This window comes from Pelophylax lessonae, assembly GCF_965119305.1.
Source record: "Pelophylax lessonae genome assembly, chromosome: 10".
Classification (NCBI taxonomy): Eukaryota; Metazoa; Chordata; class Amphibia; order Anura; family Ranidae; genus Pelophylax; species Pelophylax lessonae.
The window spans coordinates 207027193-207046581 of record NC_138777.1 but is presented as its reverse complement, the minus strand read 5'-3'; the positions used below and the strand labels follow the sequence as shown (position 1 = coordinate 207046581).

Here is a 19389-nt window from a genome sequence, read left to right as displayed (position 1 = left end):
GCCGCCATGTAATGTAAATACAGCCGTTGTAACGGCTTCGATCTCTTCTCCTCCTGACAGATCCTGTCAGTGAGGAGAAGAGGAGAGGATCGGTGCTGCAGCCGGGGTAATCAGTGAGTATTTCTAATTACTCACTGATCACAGGGGGGGTCTGTGCTGGTAATCAGAACATTGATTACCAGTGCAGCCCTGGGGGGGAGGGGTGCCACTAGAGCCATCAGGGATGCCCACCATGGCCACCAGGGATGCCCACCATGGCCACCAGGGATGGCAAACAGGGCTCAGAGAGCCTGCCAGTGGTGCCCCCCTATAAGTGCTGCCCACCAATGCCATCTATCAGTGCTGCCCACCAGTGCCCGTTATTGCCATCTATCAGTGCCGTCCACCAGTGCCCATTATTGCCCACCAGTGCTGCCTATCAGTGCGCATCAGTTCCCCACCATCAGTGTCGATCAGTGCCGCCCATCAGTGCCACCTATCAGTGCCCATCAGTGCTGCCTATCAGTGCCCATCAGCGCCGCAGATCAGTCCCCATCAGTGCTGCCTATCAGTGCTCATCAGCGCTGCCTATCAGTGCCCACCAATGCTGCATATCAGTGCTATATATCAGTGCCACATATCAGTGCCCATCAGTGCTGCATATCAGTGCTACCTATCATTGCCACCCCATCAGTGCCACCCCATCAGTGTCTCCTCATCAGTGCCTGTCAGTGCGGCATTATTAGTGCTCATCAGTGCAGGAAAAAACGTATCTATTTACAAAATTTTATAACCTAAACAAAAAAACTTTTTTTTTTTCAAACTTTTCGGTCTTTTTTTTATTTGTGCACCAAAAAAGAAAAAACCTGGCGGTGATCAAATACCACCAAAAGAAAGCTCTATTTGTGGGGAAAAAATGACACAAATTTGGTTTAGGTACAGTGTTGCATGACCGCGCAATTGTTATTCAAAATGCAGCAGCGCTAAAAGCTGAAAATTGGTCTGGGAAGGAAGGGGGTTTAAGTGTCCGGTATTGAGGTGGTTAAACATGGTTGCCGACACCCCTTGTGATAGCTGGGCAGTGTCAGGTCCTCTTTATGGAGAGATCAGAGACAGATCTGTGTATTATAATAATAGTGTGACTGTGTGAGGAGACATTAGATTATAAGCTCCTGTGGTCACTGTACAGCGCCGCTCTGCTATAGGTTAGCATTACACACACGACCCCCACACTCCGATTACCCCGCTTTTACAGCTCTGAGTGAGAATCGCACTTATCTGTAGTAAGAGGCGGGGCTAGACAGTGACTGGCTCCCAGACGGAGTGTCGTAGAAAGGGGCGTGGTAGACAGCGCGTTGTCCGTCCGCGGCGAGGCAGGGGGAGGAGCCTGCTATGAAGGGGGTGGCGAGTTCAGAGTAGGTGTCGCTCGTTGATGACGTAAGCGGAGGCCGCGCCAGCAGCAGTAGCAGCAGCGGGGGATCCGGTGAATCGTCGGCCCGGCGGTGGAGAGAGGAGCCCTGGTCTCATCTCCTCCTCTTCTCAGGTAATAGAGCGCTGTGCAGGTCACACAACCTCAGCAGGTTCTCACCTCAATGCTTAGGAGGTGATGTGAGGCCGCCATGTACAATGAGCTCCCTGTCTCCTCACACACCGGCATCCATGAAGGGACATGAGGCCTCTGTGAGGAAGGGGGGGAGGGTTCTGTGATGGACGTTCTATAGACTCATGTTGAAGTATTGGTCTACAATACAATAATAATAGTGTGAGGTGACAGGTTCTGTTCACCCATTAATGGAACTTTCCTATTGGCTGGGCCTAGGTGACAGGTTCTCTTCACTAATCTCCATTAATGGAACTTTCCTATTGGCTAGGCCTAGGTGACAGGTTCTCTTCACTGATCTCCATTAATGTAACTTTCCTATTGGCTAGGCCTAGGTGACAGGTTCTCTTCACTGAGGTGGCCATCAATCCGCCACCCCCTCCCCCTGTAATGTCCCCCCCTTACACCCCATTGGCTGGCCCTCCAGTGTGTGCGATGACAGGGGCTCTTTTTGCAGCCCATTGGCTGGGTGTTCAGTAGGGCTGCACGATATTGAAAAAATAAAATCACATTGCGATGTTTTTTTCCCAACTATATATATTGCGATATTTTTGCGATGGATCTTCGTCGCACATTGTTAGTAGCAATGAATGTTGGCTGTGACTGAGCGGTGAGCGCCGTGAGCAGCTGCACAGCAAGCCAATCGCGGAACGTGCAGCCTTCTGACCATACAGGGTTAATGTAGAGCAGTAGTGCAGCCTTCTGATTGTAGTACCATACAGGGTTAATGTAGGGCAGTACTGCAGCCTTCTGACCATACAGGGTTAATGTAGGGCAGTACTGCAGCCTTCTGACCATACAGGGTTAATGTAGGGCAGTACTGCAGCCTTCTGATTGTACCATACACTACAGGGTTAATGTAGGGAAGTAGTGCAGCCTTCTGATTGTACCTTACAGGGTTAATGTAGGTTAGTAGTGCAGCCTTCAGGATCTGATTGTACCATACAGGGTTAATGTAGGGATTGGGAAGTATCGCAGGTTAAGTGTGGATTCTGTGGAAGGCAGAGAAGTCGGGACTCAGTGAGTAGGAGAAGAACATCCGTCCCCTGACATGTTCAGTCTGCCCTGGAGCTAGTTCTCCTGACTGCGCGGTGAGCGCCGTGAGCAGCGAACCAATCACGCGCGGTGAGCGCCGTGAGCAGCGAACCAATCACGCGCCGTGAGCAGCGGCATTGAGAACCAATCAAGCGTGCCTGCTCACGGCGCTCACCGCTAGCTCCAGGGCAGACTGAACACGTCAGGGGAGGGGACGGATGTCAGGATGTGTTCTTCTTCTTCTACTCACTGTGAGTCCCGACTTCTCTGCCTTCCACCACACTGTTCTTAACCTGGGATACTTCCCTACACCATCGCTGTTCCAGTGATGTGACTATTGCACACGCTCACAGTGCGATGTCAATGTTAAAATCAAATATCTTTCAGCCCTAGTGTTCAGTGATATACCACCATCCCTCGTCTCTATTGGCTGAGCCTCAGTGACAGGTGCTCCTCAATGGCTCTGGCTGAAGACTGATATCACCCCCCTGCACCCCATTGGCTGGATTTCCAGCGTGTGCAGAAATGTCTCCACCCCCTGTATTGTCACCCGGAACGCTATTGGCTGGGTCTGCAGTGTGGTTGGTAACAGGTTGTCTTTGCTGAAACCCGCCATCGGTGTCCCCTTTCAGCAATGTCCCCTCCGTATTGGCTGTGCCGTGGTGACAGGTTCAATTTAATGGCCCTGGACTGAGACATCTTCATTCCTCCTCCCTTCCTGCAATGTCACCATTCCTCCCCCCCCCCCCCAATGATGTCACCCCCTGTGCCCTATTGGCTTGGTTTCAGAGTGATGAGGGGCTCTTTATTAAAATCGCCATCATCCCCCCCCCCATTCCTATAGGCTGGTTCTAGGTGACAGATTCTCTTTAATGGCTCTGAGCTAAGACTATCACCCCTTTGCTTCCCCTACACCCCCAAAATGTCACCTCATTGGCTGGGTCTCCAGCGTGTGTGTGTGTGTGCGCGGTGACAGGGGCTCTTTATTGAGATTACCTCCATCCCTCGTCCCTATTGGCTGAGCCTCAGTGACAGGTGCTCATAAATTGCTCTAGCCAAAGACTGCTGTCGCCCCCCCCCCCCTGCACCCCATTGGCTGGATTTCCAGTGTGTGCGGAAATGTCTCCACCCCCTGTATTGTCACCCCTGAACGCTATTGGCTGGGCCTGCAGTGTGGTTGGTAACAGGTTGTCTTTGCTGAAACTGTCATCGGTTTCAGCAATGTTGCCTCTGTATTGGCTGTGTCTTGGTGACAGGTTCACTTTAATGGCCCTGGACTGAGACATCTTAATTCCTCCTACCCTCCCCCCACAATGTCACCCCCCCCCCCCGCACCATACTGGCTGGATTTCCAGTATTCACGGTAATGTCTCCACCCCCCCCCCACCCCCCCTGTATTGTCACCCCTGAATGCTATTGGCTGGGCCTGCGGTGTGGTTGGTAACAGGTTGTCTTTGCTCAAACTGCCATCGGTGTCCTCTTTATTGGCTCTGGACTAAGACTATCACCCCTTTGCTCCCCCTACCCCCTGAAATGTCACCCTTGCACACCATTAGCTGGGCCTCCAGCATGTGTGTGGTGACAGGGGCTCTTTATTAAATTATCGCCATCCCTCGGCCCTATTGACTGAGCCTTAAGGCCCGTACACACGTACGGATCGTCGTCATACAAACAACGGCGGACAAAAGATCTGCCGATTGTACGCGTGTTAGTATGGTGCCTCCGACAGCTGTCTGCGCACAATCCGCGGACAAGAGTCTTTCTTGCAAACATGAAAATTTTTGTCTGCGGACACCAGAATGGACGATTGTTCGCCTGTCAGTAATCAGCCGACAGACCGCAGATTTGCAAGACTGGGCATGCTCCGAAAATAAAAAACACAGGGAAAGTTAACTATTACATGACATCACTTCTGCAGTCAGCTGAAGTCTGCGGACAAAATTCTTGTGCTGTCTTTGCACTTTTCAACAGACACCGACATCCCGGGGAGAAAAGACGAACGTTTGTATGACGACGATCCGTACGTGTGTACGGGGCTTAAGTGACAGATTCTCTTCAAGGGCTCTGGGCGAAGACTGCTATCACCCCCCTTCACCCCATTGGCTGGATTTCCAGTGTGTGCAGTGACAGACTCTTTACCAAGATTTATATCAACCCCCCCCCCCCCCCTTCAGTGTCTCCATTCATCGTCTGCATTGTCACCCCTGAACGTTATTGGCTGGGCCTGCAGTGTGGTTGGTAACAGGTTGTCTTTGCTTAAAGTGCCATCAGTGTCCCCTTTCAGCAATGTGTTGCCTCCTTATTGGCTGTGCCTTGGTGAGACAGGTTCACTTTAAAGGCCCTGGACTGAGACCATCTTCATTCCTCCATCCTTCCTGCAATGTCAGCAATCCTCCCCTCCCCTTGCGATGTCACCCCCTGCACCCTATTGGCTGGTAATGATGGGCTCAGGCGTGTTCGGATCGCACCTGCCAGGAAGTCATCACTGCACACCACCAATCATAGACAGTATGTGTATGTGCAGCCGCGGGCCGGGAAATGCCTCACTGCCCATTATTGGGGGTGTGCAGTGACGGCTTCCTGGCGGGTATGATCCGAGCATGCCTGAGCCCATCGTTATTGGCTGGGTGTGTGTTGTGACAAGGGCCCCTTATGAAAAACATCATTATCCTCCATTCCTATTGGCTGGGCCTTGGTGACAGTCTTCGGCCAGAGTCATTAAAGGAAACCTATCACCCCTTTGCTCCCCCTACCCCCCTGAAATTTCACCCCTGCGTTCCATTGGCTAGACCTCCAGCATGTGAGGGGGAAACAAGCTCTTTACTAAGATTTCTATCACCCCCCCCCTTCCTGCAATGTCCTCATCCCTCTCCTGCATTGTCACCTCTGAATGCTATTGGCTGGCCCTGGAGTGTATTTGATGCCAGGTTCTCTTTGCTGAAACTGCCACCAGTGTCCCCTTTCAGCAATGTCGCCTCTATATTGGCTGTGCCGTGGTGACAGGCTCACTTTAATGGTCTTGGACTGAGACATCTTCATTCCGCCTCCCTTCCTGCAATGTCAGCATTTCTCCCCTCTTCCCCACGAAGTCACCCCCCCCCACTCCTATTGGCTGGGCCTTGGTGACAGGTTCTCTTTAATGTCTTTGGGATAAGACTGCTATCATCCTCTTGCTCCCCCCTATAATGACACCCCTGCACTTCATTGGCTGAGCCTCCAGCATGTGCAGTGACAGGGGCTCTTTGCTAAGCATGCTATAACCCCCCCCCCCCCGCAATGTTCTCATCCCTCCCCTGTGTTGTCCCCCCCCCCCAGAATGCTATTGGCTGGCCCTGCAGTGTGTTTGGTAACAAGTTTTCTTTGAAACTGCAATTGGTGTTGCCTTTCAGCAGTGTCACCTGGTGACAGGTTCACTTTAATGTCCCAGGACTGAAACCACCATCATCCCCTCCCTCTGCAATGTTGGCCCCTGAACCCTATTGGCTGTGTTTACAGTGTGTGTACATGGTGACAGGGGCTCTTCACTAAGATCATCATCTTTCCCTGTTCCCTATTGGCTGGGCCTCAATGACAGGTTCTCTTCAGTGTGTCTGGGCTAAGGCTATCACCCCCTAACTCCCACCAGCTGTGTCACCCTCCGTTCCCTATTGGCTGGGCGTGCAGTGTGTTCAGTAAGAGGTTCTCGTCACTGAGACTGCCATTGGTGTCTCCTTTCAGCAGTGTGCCTCCCCCCCATTAGCTAGGTCTTGGTAACAGGTTTCCTTTAATAGCTATTTACTGAGACCACCATCATCGCTCCCCCCCCCCCCCCCCTCACAATGTCATCATTTCTTCCACACCCCCTTTACAGTATCACCCCTTGAACCCAATTGTGTGTGCTAACGGGGGCTCCTCACTGAGACTGGCTTACATTCCCCTCCCCAAACCCTTATCAATGTCACCTCCCTATTGGCTGTGCTTCTGTGACAGGTTCTCATCCCTGAGACTGCCATTGGTGTTCCCCTGCCTCCCCTATATCAATGTCACCTTCCTATTGGCTGGGCCCCAGGGGCAGGTTCTCTTAATGTTACTGAACCAAGACTGCCATTACCCCACTCACCAATGTCACCCTTTGCATGCTACTCGCTGGGCCCCCAAGTGCGTGCGTGCGTGTGTGCGCAGTGACAGGATATCTTTAGTGTCACAAGACCAATACTGCCATCAAACCCCCCCTCCAGAAATGTCACCTTCCTATCAGCTGGTCCTCTGTGACCGGTACTCTTTACAAGCATAGGGGATGTGGCTCTACCCTACAGCAGGGATCTTCAAACTACGGCCCTCCAGGTGTTGTGGAACTACACATCCCATGAGGCATTGTAAAACTCTGACATTCACAGACATGATTAGGCATGATGGGAATTGTAGTTCCCGAACATCTGGAGGGCCATAGTTTGAATACCCCTGCCCTACAGTATAGCCATGTCCTTTGTGTTGCATTCGGACTGACCTCCAGTTAGTTGTGGAATGCCCCGGGATGATTTGTGCATCTTACCGCCATGACAGGTTTCCTTTTAGTGGATCCTGCCCCTGTGAGGGATGATCTGATGGAGCACTGGGGGGGGGGGGGGGGGGGGGGGCTGGGTCAGAGCTATCACATTCACCCTGTGTGCATCACTGCGCACTGTGCAGATACCACCCTCTCCTCTCCCCCGCTGCTGCTGAGCGGAGCTCTCATGGCGGTAGCCTCATTCTTTGGAGTATCTGCACCTCTTGCATGTCAGTGCTCTTTATCTAAGGAACAAATGTGTGTTTAGGAATGATTCCCCTCCCCCAGCAGCTAGACCCCGCCTTTCCGGTTAAGCTCATCCACCTGTTTTTAATGGGCAATAAATCAAATAATCTCTCTCATCTCATCACCGCCACCTTCTGCCTTACCTTGGCTGTTCACTGTCCTGAATTACAGAGCCTTCTCCACCCATCATCTCACACTGGTGACCTCATCATCACACAGGAACCAATGGGGTGCCCGCTATGTGTTAATAGCACCAGCCTGCGATACGCCGTCTTCATTACTAACCATGGTTCATTTTTCAGTTCAGTGATAGTTTGACAGACAATGACTTTGAATGACAGTGAATTTTATATCATTGTTTTGGGATATATAGAGATTCCTTTTTGTTGATATTTAAAACCCAAATGTGGGCACAAGAAGAGTACTACCCTTGCAGAAGCTTTGTATTTAGGGTCTTGTCACAGCAGGTGAGGTGGGACTGCGCTGGGCACCATTCCAGGGCAGTGCCACTGCAAGACCAGTCAAGGGGGTTGATTTACTAAAGGCAAATAGACTGTTCACTTTGCAGTTGCTCCAGAACTTAATAAATGAGGTAAGGCTTCATTTTGAAAAGAATACCCAATCCTTTGCAAGCAAAATAAATAAATAAAAAAACAGCATTTTTTTTTTTCTTGCACATGATTGGTTGTTGGAAGGTAGCAGAGCTTCTGCTCATTTACTAAGCTCTGGAGCAAACCCTTTTACAGAGTGCACAGTCTATTTGCCTTTAGTAAATTAAGCCCAAATCGTCTTGTGTCCTAAATTCCCAGTTCACACCACTGCGTTGCGGTGAAAGAAATCGTATGGCAGGCTATGTGCTTTTTTTAAGCGAGGCAATCCCCCACTTTGAACGTTGCTGTGCCCCATACAGTTAAACCGAAATTTTTTATTTTTTTTTCACCCTGAAAGAGAGACATAATGAGCTAGTATGCATTGCATACTAGCTCATTATGAAATACTTACCTTAGAACGAGCCCCCGCCGTGCCGCCCTCTTACCTCTATGACGGGCGACATGTCCATTCGCCCGTCTTCCGGGATCGCGGCATCCGGCCATCTGATTGGCTGGAGCCGCGGTGACGTCACTCCAGCATGCGCGCGGGAGCCGACGGTCACGGCACGGAGCTCTGAAGGAACGGCACCAGCGGCCGTTCCTTCAGAGCGCATGCGCCAGTGACGTCACTGGCTGCATGTAAGGTAAATATCTCCTAAACGGTACATGTTTAGGAGATATTTACAGTACCTATAGGTAAGCCTTATCATAGGCTTACCTATAGGTGCAACTTGCAGAGGAGGATTTACTTCCTCTTTAAATTAAATGTTATTGTGTGACATGTTAATAAAGTTGGCTTAAAAAAAATGACTAAATGTGATGCGATCAGTGCATTGGCACTGAAGTAATCCCACTGCACCCCTCCACACCCTCGCAGCTGTGTTGTAATGCAGCAGCTGGTGTGAATTACACCTTAATCCCTGCAGTGTAAAAACCTTTTTATTTTTTTTGTTTACTACATAATGAAAAATACAATTTGTCATCATTTATTTTTCTAAATATAAAAATAAAATAAAACAATCCCACAATTACTGGTGGCACTCACTTCCAGACCAGGCCTTTTCTGGCACTTTTTGTTTACATGTAACAATCACTATTTTTTTGCTAGAAAATTACATATGTAATATATTTTTTTATTTTTTTTAAGCAGAGGCCCTTGAGAATAAATTGGTTGTCGTTTTTTTTTTTTTTTTTTTATGTCACACAGTAATTGCGCAGTGGTTTTTCAAATGCAATTTTTGTGGAGGAAAATACACTTTTTTATTTTTTTTTTATTTTTTTATTTTAAATGCAAAAAAGACACACTGTATAACACACTTTTTTTTTGCAAAGCATAAACAATGTTACAACCAAAGACTGAGAGTATAAAGTGTCACCACAATTATATCCCAATCACCTAGCGCTTAGGAAAAAACTTACAAACAATAAATTATTTGCAAAATTGCATATAAACCTCTGAAAGGTGAAGCTGCTGCCTCTATAAATGATATAAAAAGGATGTATATAACTCCTCCTATAGATTGCTAGTCAGCATGAAGGGTCAGACACATAAGCAGCGCTACGAAATCCTATAACTCTCAATAGAGATATAGTACAGGTGAGTCCACAATCTGTTCACATAGTCCAGAACGGGATGACTATTCACCAAGAAGTGAAGCAAGATCATGCGCCTTCACCGCACCTCGTGCCCAATCCCATGGTATTGCTCACTCACCAGCTAATGATATATATACCAGTGATGGCGAACCTTGGAACCCCAGATGTTTTGGAACTACATTTCCCATGATCAACTATACTGCAGAGAGCATGAGCATCATGGGAAATGTAGTTCCAAAACATCTGGGGGGCCAAGGTTTGCCATTACTTATATATGCTGTGCCTTTTAAATCCTCCAAAACTCACCCCACCAGAGTATCACAGAGATATGTTGATCTGCAACACACCTTCAATATTAGTCAGCTCAGGCAGGAGAGGGGAGTGGTATATGCAAAAAAATAGAGGGCTCATAGGGCAGTATGTATGCACAAAATGCTTTATTAGAACCCCCCCCCCCCTTTCCCGCTCACAATACACTCACAATGTTAGGAATTAAAAACCCTATGTAGAAGTCCTTTGATGACGAAACGCGTCAAACATGAGTACGCGGTCACTGTGACAACCAGATGCCGAGCGGCTGCCACAAACGGCTTCAGGATCTTTCGGACACGCTGACGAGCGGGGACGGTGAGACTCTGGCAGCTTAGCCCGCGCCTGGTTCTGTCACTTAAGTTTTGTGGATTCTACGGCTTTTTAATTCCTAACATTGTGAGCGGGAACGGGAAAGGGGGTTATAATAAAGCGTTTTGTTCATCCCTACTGCCCTATGAGCCCTCTGTTTTTTGCATTTACCGCTCCCTCTTCTGACTGAGCTGACTAATATTGAAGGTGTGTTGCGGATCAACATATCTCTGTGATACTCTGGTGGGGTGTGTTTTGGAGGATTTAAAGGCACAGTATATATCATCAGCTGGTGATTGGGCACGAGGTGCGGTGAAGGCGCATGATCTTGCTTCACCTCTTGGTGAATAGTCATCCCGTTCTTTGGACTATGTGAATAGATTGTGGACTCACCTGTACTATATCTCTATTGAGAGTTATAGGATTTCATAGTGCTGCTTATGTGTCTGACCCTTCATGCTGACTAGCAATCTATAGGGGGAGTTGTATACATCCTTTTTTATATAAAAGATGTTACGCTGAGTAAATAGAGACCAAACATGTCACGCTTTTAGACCCGGTTCACACTAGCACGACTTGTCAGGCGACTTGGTCGCCTGCCATTGATTAGCACAGGACCCGTTCTAATAGGAGTGACACAAGTCGCTCCGATTTAGAAAAAGGGACCTGTACTACTTTGGGGCGACCTGCATTGACTTCAATGATATGAAGTCCGTGCATGTCGCGCCGAGGTCGCCCCAGCAAGTCGGGTCGCCCCTGTGTGAACGGGGTCTAAAGCGGTTGTAAACTTAAAAAAATAAATAAATAAAAAACCTGCAAGACAAAGGCATAATGAGCTAGTATGCATCGCATCATCTGTGGAGCATCTGAGGCCAGTCACTTCACTGGGTAAGGATTTACAACCACTTTAATGCACAGTTTCACCTTTTGGTAAGGTTCTGATATAATACCCCCCCCCCCCCCCCCAGTTCAGCCCACCTGGGATAATACTATCCACCCTCCCTGATTAAGAGAGTTTTCCTCTGGCATAGTCCTAGCCGGGTTCTCGCATTGTGTGCCTCAGCCACGTTTAATTTCTATGTCCGACCTGTACTCCATGGGATGGCCATAGATCACCGCGAGTATTGCTTACCCATAGCCTATGAAGAGGAACCCGATTAGACCATACTGTAGGACAGATCTCGGAATCGGGGAGGAAAGTTAGTATTCTCCTAGGTGGGCTGCACTCGGAGGTGGGGCTGGGGGATTTATTAAAGGATGCCCTTAATTAGAGGAGCTCCAGGCTCCTTCAGAAAAAATTGGGTCAGCAGCTACAATTACTGTAGCTGCTGGATTTTAATATTGGGACACTTGCCTGTCCAGGAATCCAGCGTTGTCATCGCCTGAACCTATTTCTCAGTCAGTGAACAGTTGCTGGCTTTGCCATCTTGCCTAAGGGAAATGGTCAGTAAAGCCTTAGGGCAGGGGTGTCCAAACTATGGCCCTCCAGCTGTTCAGGAACTATAATTCCCATCATGCCTAGTTATGTCTGTGAATATCAGAGATTTACAATGCCTCATGGGACGTGTAGTTTCGCAACACCTGAAGGGCCGTAGTTTGGACAACCCTGCCTTAGGGCTTCACTTCAGGTTCCCTACTGCGCATGCGCGAAGCACGCTGCGCTTTGTGAATAGGCCATATGCAGGAATAGGAGGGGGGCTAACTTCTGGCTCAGTTCACCGTGGCAGACTGGGCCGGAAGTGGGTACTTATCAAGCCAGGTACCTGCTAACCCCCCCCCCCCCCCCAAAAGTTGCCAAATGTTGCAGCGGAGGGGGCAGGAGGCAGACACGTGGACCTTCCCCTTTTGGCTGGAGCTCCACTTTAACAAACCAACTTTAGTTCTATGTAATTATCACTGTTAAGACTCATTAACACCAGATTGCATCCTATAACCAGCAATTCTAAGCAAGCCAGTATCTGTTGCATACAGTATGGCACTGGTTACTTTTTCTTTATTGAAATATCGAAAATTCCATTTCATTAATTCCATTTAAATGATTGTAAAGTCTTTTGTTTTTAACAACAAAAAAAAAAAATTAAAACTTGCCTTCTCTGGGCATTTGGTTTTGTACCGAGCAGCCCGAATCCCCCTCTTCGGCTCTCCTGGCCCCTCCCTCCTGTCGAGTGCCCCCACAGCAAGTAGCTTGCTATGGGGGCACCTGAGCCGAGCTGCAGCTCCCTGTGTCCATTCAGACACTGAGATGTGGCTCGGCCCCGTCCCCTCTCTCTGCTGATTGGCTCATGAGTTGGACAGCAGCAGGAGCCAATGGCGCCACGCTGCAGTCTCAGCCAATCTGGAGGGAGATTCTTGGGCAGGCGAGACACTCCTGCAGCATCACTGGATAGAGATGGGCTCAGGTAAGTATTAGGGGGGTTGACGGGAGGCTGGTGCGCAATGTGTAGAATGGATTAAGATTAAAAAAAAAACCTTCTGCCTTTACAATCTCTTTAATTGCGATGACAGGAGGAACAATGCATTATGCTTTTTTTTTTTTTGTGCAACACCCTGCCCCCCTTTAGGACGAGTTGTAGTGTGTAGAGGGCGCATGAAATGCAATTTTTCTCAAACGTCTTCCAGGACAACTTGCATGAGTTGACTGGCTCCGCCTTCTACAGGAAACGCATTTCCTAAAGCAGTTGAAAGGCCCCTCCCACTCTTCGTACTCAGTTTTACCGTTTGTCTGGACCTCCAGGTAGTCGCATCGAAATGTTTTGTTTTTTTTTTTTGTGTTTTTCATGGTGGATGAGTGTGATCATCAGCCTCCTCTCAGGTGGGACATGTCTACTTGTAGGTAGGTTCTGTCGCCGGCGCCGACACATCATTGCGCCGCCGCCGCTCGGGAAAGCTGCTATACGTTCGGCTATTTTCCGACCTGTCCCGAGCGGTGGCGGCTCATGCGCGGTGACATGTATACGCCTGGCGGCGCCATTTTTAAATCTTAAACACGTCGGAGCGGCCAGGAACTTTTTTTTTTTTTTTTTTTACTCTAGTATAAGCCGAGGGGTATGTTTTTCAGCACAAAAAAAATGTGCTGAAAAACTCGGCTTATACTCGAGTATATATGGTATTATACAAGACTTGTATCGCCCCAACAGTTTGTGCAGAGATTTACATTATAAAGGGAGACAATGCCGTAATAATACAGTAGAAGAGGGTTAGGAGGGCCCAGCTCATTGGAGCTTACATTCTTAATAAAAAAGAGAATAATAATAATAAAGAGAAAAAAAAAAAATTATATTTATATATATATATATATCTGAGAGGTAATATCTGAGGGATGGGTTGATGGAGAAAGTAAAAGATCACTTATTGGGTGGAAGCGGGATGGGGATTGCTTGATTACCGCACACGCCTTGAACTCTAAAGCAGGCTATAGATGGAGTAATAATCGAATAAAAAAAGCTGACATGCTGGTTGTATCCAAATCGAACAATCCAGCAACTTGGTTACAATCAGCCTTGCCCATACATAGTTTGAATCTCAGCTTGTCCCTGCTGAACTGACGGAGATTCGCACCATCTATGGCTGGCTTAGCAGTGATTTCTAATAAACTTTGTGAGCTGTCACTTCTCAGGGGCCCCACTTCCTGCGTCTTCAGGCGGTGACCACGTAATAATGTTACAGCACCTGTCAGTGCAGATCACTGGCTTCTTCTTCTGTCATCTTTGTGTGGGGCTGCAAAACCCTACAAGGAGAGATTGTTTAATAATTATTATATTCAAAGGGCTCTTTAACCACTTTACCACCGGAGGATTTTGCTGTCTTCCGTCCAGGCCACTTTTTGCGATTCGGCGCTGTGCGACTTCAACTGACAATTGCGCGGTCGTGCGACGCCGTACCCAAACGAAATTTACGTCCTTTTTTTTCCCACAAACAGAGCTTTCTTTTGGTGGTATTTGATCACCTGTGCGATTTTTACTTTTTGCGCTATAAACAAAAAAAGAGCGTTTATTTTGAAAAAATAACAATATTTTTAACATTTTTTTTATATGAAATTCCCCCCAAAAAAGATGTAAAAACCAATTTTTTTAAAAATTTTTGGCCAATTTGTTTTATGCTACATATGTTTGGTAAAAAAAATCGCAATAAGCGTATTTTGATTGGTTTGCGCAAAAGTTATTGCGTTTACTAACTAAGGGAAAGATTTCTGTCATTTTTGGTGTTTTTTTTTAACGCGTAATGGCGGCGATCTGCAATTTTTTTTGCGGGACTGCGACATTGCGGCGGACAGATCGGACCCTTGACTGACATTTTTGACACTTTTGGGGGTACCAGTGACATTACTGCAGTAATCAGTGCTATATATATGCACTGTTACTGTAAAAATGACACTGGCAGGGAAGGGGTTAATTTTATTGGAGAGGGAGGGGTTAATGTATGCCTGGTGCTTACTGACGTGTAGGGGGGGAGGTGACTGTGTGAGTCATGGACAGATCGGATGTCCAGCTATGCTTAACAGTCCGATCTGTCACTCCCTGTCACTATGGAGATCCGCCCGCTGTGTTTACACACAGCGGGCGGATCTCCAGACTCGATCCCCGACGATCGGGTAAGAGCAGCGGCGATCGCCGCTGCTCCTCCCCTGGCCCGACTCCCGCTGTGAATGAAAACAGCGGGAGCGAGCCTCCGGCGGCGCGCAAGCGCCGCCCAGAAGGGGGAGTGTTCAACGACGTTAATACTACGTCGCTGGACGATAACGAACCACTCTGCCGCAGTAGTATTACTGTGAGCGGTTGTAGAGTGGTTAATTCTTTCTTTTTTTTTAATAGATTTATTTAATTTTTTTTTTTTTTTAAGGGATGTCCGAAAAAGACCATCCTGTCTGTTCATTTGTTTCCTTTTTCCGCTTTGGTTTTAGTATGGATCTATTTTCACCCCAAGTAGGGACTCTTGTCAGCTTTCTTTTCTCATCTGTGTCTCGTTGGGCAGTTTCCCCTCACATCCTGTCCTGGAGACACAACAGAAGGCGAGGTGACATTCCCTTTTAGTTAGTTATCCGTATAATCTTTGCCCTCCCCATGAGAAGATTTCTCCTCTCTTCCAGGTTTGGTGATAAATACTCATTACTTTCTATTTTGGTGACACTGGGAAATCGGACACTAATTGAACCCTGACTCAGGTTCTTCCATCTAAAACTCCTAATATTTTGGTTTTTAAACCATTAAATCCTTTGTTGCCATTGACGTATGCCGTAGCAATGTGTGTAATGGGCAATACACACTAAGATTTTCTGAAGACTTTTTCCTTTAGACTTACCAAAACCATATAATATGAGGTCAAACCTAAACACTTTCAATTTGTATGCAATCTGGCATGCCCTTGCACTACATAGAAAAGGTACATCTGTAGGAAATCTAACCACAAAAGTTGCATAGTGTGTATCCAGCTTAAATCTTAGAAGCCAAATATCAGCTGTTGGATGAAAGGGATTGGACAGCTGTACAGATGCCAGATTGTGTCCACACATCCCGGCAACATTTGTTCTGCCCGCATGTGTTACCATTGGCAGACCTGGGGCCCGGCATGGTGGGTGTTGCCAGGTAGAGTGAAGGAGATCAGCGAATGACCGTTTGCTGATCTCCCCTTCCCAATAAGGACCTGTAAGCGATGTGTAAAATGTCCCATTGGGGTCCAGCTGTCACTTTCTTCTAGTAAATACAACAAAAGAAAGGGGTTCCCCTAAGGGGTTGGGACTTTTTAGGCACTCAGATTAGTGTGAGACAAGTAAGGTAGTAGAGTATGTTTGAAAAAATATAACAAATATTTTATTAACAAAGAATCTAAAAACAGCAAATAAGGTACATAGAATATACACATACAGAAAATACAATACAACGCAGCAACAGAGACGTGCAAGTAAGTTCACACCCAAATACCCAACGCGTTTCGAAGCTATTCACTTCTTCTTCAGGGGCAATGTAAAATATTGCACATAAATCTTTGTAAGGTCTCTGTCTGTATTAGAAGAGATTCTGCATGTATGGATTTAAAATCAGTTCGGCAGGCTCAGCATTCTCTCTATGTGTCCACTAGGGGGTGTAGATCAAAAACCGGTACATACAAGGTCACGAGACCTGTATTTAGAGGGGTGAACCCCTTTCACAGGTGTAGAAAGGATGAGAGGGCTGTTTCAATTTGTTCAGAGAGTCCGAGGTGAAGCCAGACCAACGTGTTTCTTCTAGTATGCCCAGGAAAGAAACTAGTGGCTCACGATTTGCACCTCATTAGCTTAATTGAAGGGCAGATGAGGCCTCATTGGTCTAAAATAACCCCTGATGTCTGATTAAAGAGAACCTGTTGGAAAAAAAAAACAGGGGACTTTGATTAAAAATAGTTTTATAAAAAAAATGGGGACTTTGTGATTAAAAATAGTTTTATAAAAAAAATGGGGACTTCATGATTAAAAATAGTTTTATAAAAAAAATGGGGACTTTGTGATTAAAAATAGTTTTATAAAAAAAAAAAAAAAATGGGGACTTTGTGATTAAAAATAGTTTTATAAAAAAAAAAAAAATGGGGACTTTGTGATTAAAAATAGTTTTATAAAAAAAAATGGGGACTTTGTGATTAAAAATAGTTTTATATAAAAAAAATGGGGACTTTGTGATTAAAAATAGTTTTATATAAAAAAAAAATGGGGACTTTGTGATTAAAAATAGTTTTATAAAAAAAATGGGGACTTTGTGATTAAAAATAGTTTTATAAAAAAAATGGGGACTTTGTGATTAAAAATAGTTTTATAAAAAAAATGGGGACTTTGTGATTAAAAATAGTTTTATATAAAAAAAAATGGGGACTTTGTGATTAAAAATAGTTTTATATAAAAAAAAAATGGGGACTTTGTGATTAAAAATAGTTTTATATAAAAAAAAAATGGGGACTTTGTGATTAAAAATAGTTTTATAAAAAAAATGGGGACTTTGTGATTAAAAATAGTTTTATAAAAAAAAATGGGGACTTTGTGATTAAAAATAGTTTTATAAAAAAAAATGGGGACTTTGTGATTAAAAATAGTTTTATAAAAAAAATGGGGACTTTGTGATTAAAAATAGTTTTATAAAAAAATGGGGACTTTGTGATTAAAAATAGTTTTATAAAAAAAATGGGGACTTTGTGAGTAAAAATAGTTTTATAAAAAAAAAAACGGGGACTTTGTGATTAAAAATAGTTTTATAAAAAAAATGGGGACTTTGTGATTAAAAATAGTTTTATAAAAAAAAAAAAAGGGGGGAAAAATAAGTTAAAGTAGAACTGTAGGCAAAACTTTTTTTTTTCTCCATTTTGGAAAGAGCAAGAGAGGGTTATAACCCCTGTCAATTTTTCCCGTAAATTTTTTTTCGCTATCTCTTTCCTATTGCCGAGTTTTTCCCTTCACTTCCTGTCCCATAACAAAACAGGAAGTGAGAAGAAATCCCTATAAATCATAGGAAATTTCTTGAGGACTCCCAGGTTACCAGAACTAGTGTCCATATTTGAACGATTTCCCCTCTATTACTTTTGTGTGGACAAACCAAAGTTTGGGTAATTTCTTTTACTTTGAATGATAAACAGGACAAATAGGGTGAATCTTAACGGGGGCACAAGCCGCAAAACAAAAAAAACATGACTGGGGTTCTAATCCATCTCTATCCAAAACTAAAAAATAGTTTTGCCTTTAGTTAAGCAAGCCCACGTCTTTAGGCCCCATTCACACTTCGAGTAGCTGATACTCGTGTTCCTGCTTGCACTTTTATGTTGGCGATTTTCATGCAATTCTGCATGTCAGCCGAAGAGCAGCCAATTTACTTCAATGGGCTGTCTGATGTGTTCTTTTCACGCAAAAGAAGCTCCTGCTCCTTTTTGAGGCGACAAGCTTCAGATGATTTTTTTAAAGATGCGTTTTGTTGCCTGACAATCGCGGCAAAATTACAGCACTTGGAGTTCTACAGTATCTCACAAAAGTTAGTACACCCCTCACATTTTTGTAAATATTTTATTCTATCTTTTCATGTGACAACACTGAAGAAATTACACTTTGCTACAATGTAAAGTAGTGAGTGTACAGCTTGTATAACAGTGTAAATTTGCTGTCCCCTCAAAATAACTCAACACACAGCCACTAACGTCTAAACCGCTGGCAACAAAAGTGAGTACACCTCTAAATAAAAAAAATGTCCAAATTGGGCCCAAAGTGTCAATATTTTGTGTGGCCACCATTATTTTCCAGCACTGCCTTAACCCTCTTGGGCATGGAGTTCACCAGAGCTTCACAGGTTGCCACTGGAGTCCTATTCCACTCCTCCATGATGACATCACAGAGCTGGTGGATGTTAGAGACCTTGCGCTCCTCCACCTTCTGTTTGAGGATGCCCCACAGATGCTCAATAGGGTTTAGGTCTGGAGACATGCTTTGCCAGTCCATCACCTTTACCCTCAGCTTCTTTAGCAAGGCAGTGGTCATCTTGGAGGTGTGTTTGGGGTCGTTATCATGTTGGAATATTGCCCTGTGGCCCAGTCTCCAAAGGGAGGGAATCATTCTCTGCTTCAGTATGTCACAGTACATGTTGGCATTCATGGTTCCCTCAATGAACTGTAGCTCCCCAGTGCCGGCAGCACTCATGCAGCCCCAGACCCTGACACTCCCACCACCATGCTTGACTGTAGGCAGCACACTTGTCTTTGTACTCCTCACCTGGTTGCCGCCACACACGCCTGACACCATCTGAACCAAATAAGTTTATCTTGGTCTCATCAGACCACAAGAAATAGTTCCAGTAATCCATCTCCTCAGCCTGCAAACGGTTTGCTGAAGACAAGCAGACTTTCTTGTGCATCATCTTTAGAAGAGGCTTCCTTCTGGGATGACAGCCATGCAGACCAATTTGATGCAGTGTGCGGCGTATGGTCTGAGCACTGACAGTCTGACCCCTTCAACCTCTGCAGCAATGCTGGCAGCACTCATACGTCTGTTTCCCAAAGACAACCTCTGGATATGACGCTGAGCACGTGCATTCAACTTCTTTGGTCAACCATAGCGAGGCCTGTTCTTAGTGGAACCTGTCCTGATAAACTGCTGTATGGTCTTGGCCACCGTGCTGCAGCTCAGTTTCAGTGTCTTGGCAATCTTCTTAAAGCCTAGGGCATCTTTATGTAGAGCAACAATTTTTTTTCAGGTC

At 46.0% G+C, this 19389-nt stretch overlaps 1 protein-coding gene across 1 annotated transcript in view; it reads left to right on the top strand.

Moving 5' to 3' along the window:
- The first annotated feature begins 1396 nt into the window (after nucleotides 1-1396).
- The window catches only part of ZC3H18 (zinc finger CCCH-type containing 18), a 175912-nt gene continuing 157919 nt past the window's right edge, over nucleotides 1397-19389 (top strand). Inside the window, exon 1 of the mRNA XM_082271053.1 lies at nucleotides 1397-1522. The gene's annotated coding sequence lies outside the window, so the exon portion shown is untranslated. The remainder of the gene's footprint in view (nucleotides 1523-19389) is intronic.